Genomic DNA, 6,858 nt, shown 5'->3' with positions numbered 1-6,858 from the left:
TGAAGTTTCGGTGGTTCGGTTGGGATTGAAAGAAGTTGTTTGTAGCTGCTAGTTTAGCTTAGTTTAGTGTTACTTGCGAGTACCTGTGGTTTTCGGTACTCACCCTTGCTTCTACACAATTGTGTAGGTTGACAGCTCTCTCAGATTCGGCTTAGTATTTTCTTTAGTAGATTGAGCTTCGGGACATACTCGAGAGGTAGCGGTTCATTCCAGACGTGCCCTTGAGTTATCTTTACTTTCAGTTTTGTTCTATTCGAGAACTATACTCTGAGACTTGTATATTTTTATTCGAATTCTGTATTTAGAGGTTTGTACATGTGACAACCAAATTCTGGGTAGTGTTGAGTTTTAATTAAAGTCTTCCGCTTATTTATTATCTCTTATTCTCGTATTTCTACTTCTCTATCGTTGTGGTTGGGTTAGGCTGACGTGTCCGGTGGGAAATGGACACGTGCCATCACATCCGGATTTGGGGTGTGACAGAAATTAAGTAGTAATGAAATGTATATTTAATATAGTTTCTTAATTTTTTTGTTTTAAATTTTTTTTCTATTCCCATTATGACATTATCTAATATCCCCTCAATTGTTCATACCTTAAATAGTAAGCTCTAGTTTGAAAAAGAAGTTATTTTCTCTCGATTTTTTTTATCATTTTTTCCTTCTCTCCGTTTTCTTACCCTCTTATCATATTTCCTCTTTTTGTTTTTTCCGGACCATTAGTTCCTTCAATCCTTTCTATACTTATTTATTTATTTATTTTCTTGTTCCCCTAGTTCTTGTTGTTGGTTAAAGATTGCGCTCTATTTTTAAATAATCAAAAAAAAAAATTGTAAAAATATTTTCATCACCTATTTGAAATCTAACCTCTTTCATCTTTCCTTGTCTTCTATAGTAATTGTCTTTCCCTAATTAATTGACAAATTATTTAGTTAAATTTAGACTTTTAAATTAAAATGATAAATACTAACAAATTGAAGAGACTTAAATACAATAAGTGGTAGTTAACAATGAATAATTGAAAACAATGAGTAACGCATATTGAGGACAAGTATTTTAAGTAGTGACTTTTGATTATTTTTTTGGTTTTAATAATAAAAACATATTTAGAAAATTAGGAGAATGGTAAAAAAAAATGAGAAAAAAGTTATTGTAGTCAGAACTCATTCATGTATTGATGACCCTTGATTTAATATCTCCTTTATACTTTGAATAATTGTTGTAGACAGTTAACACATTTTTCTTTTCACTTTCTGCAAGTAATGAAACAAACTTGTGTATAGAAAAAATGATAAGCAATTAAAGAAAAGATATATAGTTATTATAAGAAAATGATATAATATAGAAATATAGTATGAACTAAGGAGAAACTTTCACTTTAAAGTAATTGTCTTGTCAAGTTTTCATGGCCACTTCACTGGTTTAGCTTTTACTATAACCACGAATAAGTATAAATCACATTCCTTTGATTCACATAAAAGAATTTGTCAATACAATTATTCATTAATCATTCAATAAAAATAATAATTAATATTATCTGATAAAATGTGGCATCATGAGTTTTTCACCTAGCATAGTGAAAAAGTTGTTTCCTTTGATTCACATAAAGAATTTGTCAATACAATTATTCATTATTCATCCAATAAAAATAATAATTAATATTACCTGATAAAATATAGCATCATGAGTTTTTCACCTAGCATAGTGAAAAAGTTGTTTCCTTTGATTCACATAAAGAATTTGTCAATACAATTATTCATTATTCATCCAATAAAAATAATAATTAATATTACCTGATAAAATATAGCATCATGAGTTTTTCACCTAGCATAGTGAAGAAGTTGTTGGAGCTTTAATTTGTTTCTAAACTTCTATCATTTTATTGAGTGCAAGAATGTGAAGAGGTGTAACATTTAAAACCTATTAATAAATACTATTAATTATTGGGAAGGAAAAGGGGATTATTGAAATAAATTTTCTGGAATAAAAAATACGTGTAACACTAATGAATACAAATAACATTAATAAATATAATAAATGTTGATTATGGGGAAGCCGAAGGGATAATTTTTTCTGGCAGAAATTTCCGTGCAACATTAATACATACTTATGTTTATTCTTTAATAAGGAGAGAATTCAATATGATGCTTTAATATTTTGTAAGATCTTAAAGTAATGTTTTGTAATATTTGTCTTCTAAAATGAGGGAAAATGGCCAAAAAACCCGCAAAATAGATAAATATGTTTCTAGCCCTTAGAGACATGTTACATCATCAAGTCTAACATTCTCTTTTATATACCTTAAAATATACTACTATATTAAATATTTCTTTCTCAAATATGTTCTTGAAGAACCATTTTAATTCTTCATCAAAAAGACAAGAATGTAAAACCTTGTTGTCGTATTGTTTGATCTTAAATATTTAATAGGAGTGTTTGGATAGGTTTTGTTGTATTGTTTGATATAGAGTATCTATTACAATATCTTTTAATTTTAAATCTAATTAAGTAAAGACTAATTAAAGAGCAAATATCGAAAGTCGTCTAGTCATCAAAGGCCTAGGACCTAAGTTATATTTATATTTGAAAAATGTTAAAATACATTTATATATTAAATTTAACATATTGTTAATATATAAAATATATTTACATATATGTAAGGTTATTCGGTTTGGTTAGAGAATTTTTTGATTTTTTCATATATTAAAATGACCATCCCAATTGTTTGGGACGGTTATGCACTTAAATAAAAGTTCACGATTTTAATGATAAAATAGCATAAATTGATTAGGTTCGATAGATTCGATAGATTTTTCATATTCTTTTGACACCCCTAGCCATTGCCACTTTCTCTTTTACGTTATTTTTATTTATTCTCTTTTGTTTCCTTTTTAACCCTTTTTCACTCTTACTTGAGATTATTTCAAAACTGAAATACTTTCTTCTTCATTCATGTCCACTATTCTCCATTTTTGCCTCTCTTAATTCTTTGCAAATATTTGCTTAAGCTTCTTTAATCTTTTAATCAAAATATACTTTGGAGATAAATGATTAATTATTTGATATAATTTTTTAGGATTTTGAAAAATAAGCCAACGAAGAAAATAAGATATACTCTACCATAAAAGAAATTGTGCAATAAAAACATCATAAGTTCCAAATGAATTAATGGGCAAAATTTGTCACATGTACAAAATTATAACTATTTCGATTTAATTGTTCATCCAGCATTAATGAAATTTTTTATTATGAATGAGGTATGCTAACTCATACTTATATGACATATTTTTATTGAAGGTGGACTAAGAGCCTGTTTGGATGGGCTTTTAAGCTGGTTAAATTGACTTAAAAGTCAGTTTTTGACTTATTAGAGTGTTTGACAATTATCAAAGTGACTTATTTTAAGTCAATAATGACTTATTTTAAGTCAAAAGCTAAAAGCTAGGTGAGGGGTGCTTTTTTTTTTTTTTTAACTTAAAAGCTCTTTTATGTTGACCAAGTATATTACCTTTTTGCCCTTAATTCTTTTATACAATTCCCAAATTGCCCATATTGAATTAACCCTAACATCATCTTTCTTCTTCTTATTTATTATTATTATTATTCTTATTATTATTATGTTTATTATTATTATTATTATTATGTTTTTTTTTTTTATGTTTTTTTTTTTAAGTATAAAAACCTTAAATTAATCAACTTTTTATCATGTTAACAACTTTAAGGGTATTTAAGACATTTTAATAAAAAAAAAAGTGTTTACCAGCACTTATTTGCCAAACACATCAACTAACTTTTTTTTCAACTGCAGCACTTTTATCCAAACACATAACTATTTATTTTAAAAATAAGTTTCAGCACTTTAAAAAGTTACTTTTTTTAAGTCAATCCAAACGGGCTCTAATTGGGTTCCACTTTTTCAAGCCATTAAAATCATTGTCCTTTCTTCTGCCATATTCCCATTTTATTGACGAGTGGACTTTATTAGGTCCCATTTTTCAAGCCATTAAAATCTCTGTCCTTTCTTCTGTGATATTATCCACAACTCTTTTAAAATATTTTGTTTCACTAGTTTATTATGCAATGTCTTTAAAATAAATTCTATGAAAAATATTCATCCACTATTTTTGTGTCATAATTTAGAATGTTTTCCATTCAAAAGTTTGATTTTGGAGAATGATTTCTAGGGTATTGGAAACCAATTAGTCGTAATTTATTTTTTTATGTGATCAACATATGAATTATGAGTAGAATTGTTTATAGATTGGACTGGATCAATCATTTTAATTAATTTATAATAATTTAAACTAATACAAAATAAATATACTACAATTTATCAAATCAAGAAGCCCATCAAAAAAGAAAGATCGTTCTTTTTTAATTAAACTAAAGAAGAAAATAGGGTTTCATTAAAACAGGAGTATGATATAATTTAGTTAGACATAAAATTTAAAAACAATGCAAAAAATTACCATATTTCTAATTGCATTAAAAAAATTATACTTTCATGGACTTTTTATTAAAAAAAGAAGTCCTTAAATATGATTAAGTATTTTATTTCATTTTTTTAAAAAAAATTACGATATTTCTAATTACCTTTAAAAAGATTATTCTCTTATTGAATTTTATCAAATAATTACGACCTAAAATTTGCCGCACATAAAATTTGTGTATACTATATGAACAAATTAAAGCGACTTTTGATCCCCTTAGAATTTGACGGTCGAAATGAATTTTTTTCTTTAATTTTAATATGTATATTTAGTTTGTACGTATATGATATTATATGATCAAATAAAAATAATCTAATTATCTTGGTTCTTGCTTAGTTGTGTTACAAATGAATGTTCCTCTATTTATACTACATATTAGGGGATAATAAATAAATAATAATTTTTATAGAAGTCCCTACATATTTATAAATAAGCCATTCTTCTAGAATTCTCTACATGTGTAGAGTATTCTAAACATTTCAAGAGTTCTTCTAGGAGATTCTAGAGTCTTCTTAAGATTTAAGAACCTCTCAATAACTCCAGAATCTTCCTACTAAGTGGTATGATGAAATGGTGGGTCATAACATTTGACCTTCTTAAATTATTTCATTACTGATCATCTTATCCGCGCTTCGCACGATCATTAAAAAGACTATAAATTTAAAAAATGTCTATTTCTCAAAGTAACACTACTCAAAAGGATTTTCTCATTATTAAATATTTCTTTTATGATTCATGTTAAAAGTTCAAGGGCTATGAAGTGGTCGATATTATATATAAATATCAGTAACTAGTGAATTCATTCGCGCTTCGTGCGGTCATGACAACACAAATAATTTACTAAATATTATTTGAATAGAAGAGGTATTATATATGTAAAAATATATTTTTATGTATATCTAATATATGTGAATTTTAGTTGAAATTTTTTAAATATTTTTTTAAAAATTTCTTCTTACATAAAAAAAATATAAAATAATTATATTATACCTTCCTATAAATGTATAGATGTATAATTTGGTTCCATAGGAAAAAACATGAAATTTTTGTACATGTAATCATCTTCTTTAATTTAGAAGTGAAGAACTTCTTGTAATTTTTAACTATTTAAAAATAAATAACATAAATACATTATTTTTCAAAGTAAAAAAAAACAATAGAAGAAGAAATAAATAAATATACTTTTAAATAATAGATTATATATATTGGGTTTGGTAAATATAATTAATATACTTTTGATGTAAATAAGTAATGGTTACAATTAAATAGTGAGTAATGCTTTAATCCTGAAACTTCTACGTACCTATCAACTTAACGTAGAATAATGATTTTTATAACGTGAAAAAATATAATTAACGTTCTTGTTCTTAGAAAGTTAGTCAACTAATCTATATGTATATAAAGCTGAATATCAGCTCGCTGATGTGGCATGCCTCAATGGCCAGTATCACTATTTATCTATTTTCCCATAATTTTCAAATTTTTTCCTTCATTTTCTATTAAAAAATCTGTTAAAGAAAATATTCTCTTCCCTCATTATGAGCATTTAAAACATTTAACCCTTTCTTCCAAATTAAAATGTGTAATGGCAATAAAATTGTTGTACCATTAATTTGATTATATATTTTAGAATTAAATTAACAGTAACTTTAAAAGGAACATGAATAACTTAGAAAGGAATGTGCATTTTGCTTAATTTTATTAGATTAAGTCACTGCTAAAATGGTGGTTAACTAAAATTATTCAGAAATAACTAATTGACTAAAAATTAGCACTAATTATGAAATTTAATTTTTTATAATTGCAAAATTAATGATTATATCGTTTCATTTGAATCTTAATTCTACCTTTTCGGTTTTTTTCATTAACCGTTACTTTATTTTTAATTTGTACTTACAATGACTTTTAATATGTATTAATCTCTGAGTAATTATATTTTAATTAATTTTGTGTCTTTTCATACTCTATATTTTTGTGTTATATATAGATTGGGAAATTTTTTTCTTTTTATGTTGTAGCTTGCTTACTCTATTTTGCTTTTAATTAGATTGTTAATCTGACATATTTCTTCTTCTTTTTCAGTGTTGATCATTACTGATAATTTAGGGGTGTTCACGGTTTGGTTTGGGTCGGTTATTGGTCAAAACCAAAACCAAACCAACTTAATCGGTTTTAAAATTATCAAAACCAAACCAAACCAAAAATAATATACATTTATCGGTTTGGTTGTTTTCGGTTTTTGTTTGGTTTGGTTCGGTTATTCGGTTATTAACCATACATAAAAATAAAATAAACAATTCATTCAAAACATGAAAAAAGTGACAACAATCCATTCAAAACGAAAAATAGTTAGAATGACTTAAATTACT

This window comes from Solanum tuberosum, unplaced genomic scaffold, assembly GCF_000226075.1.
Source record: "Solanum tuberosum cultivar DM 1-3 516 R44 unplaced genomic scaffold, SolTub_3.0 scf00218, whole genome shotgun sequence".
NCBI lineage: Eukaryota > Viridiplantae > Streptophyta > Magnoliopsida > Solanales > Solanaceae > Solanum > Solanum tuberosum.
This window is presented reverse-complemented; position numbering follows the sequence as displayed.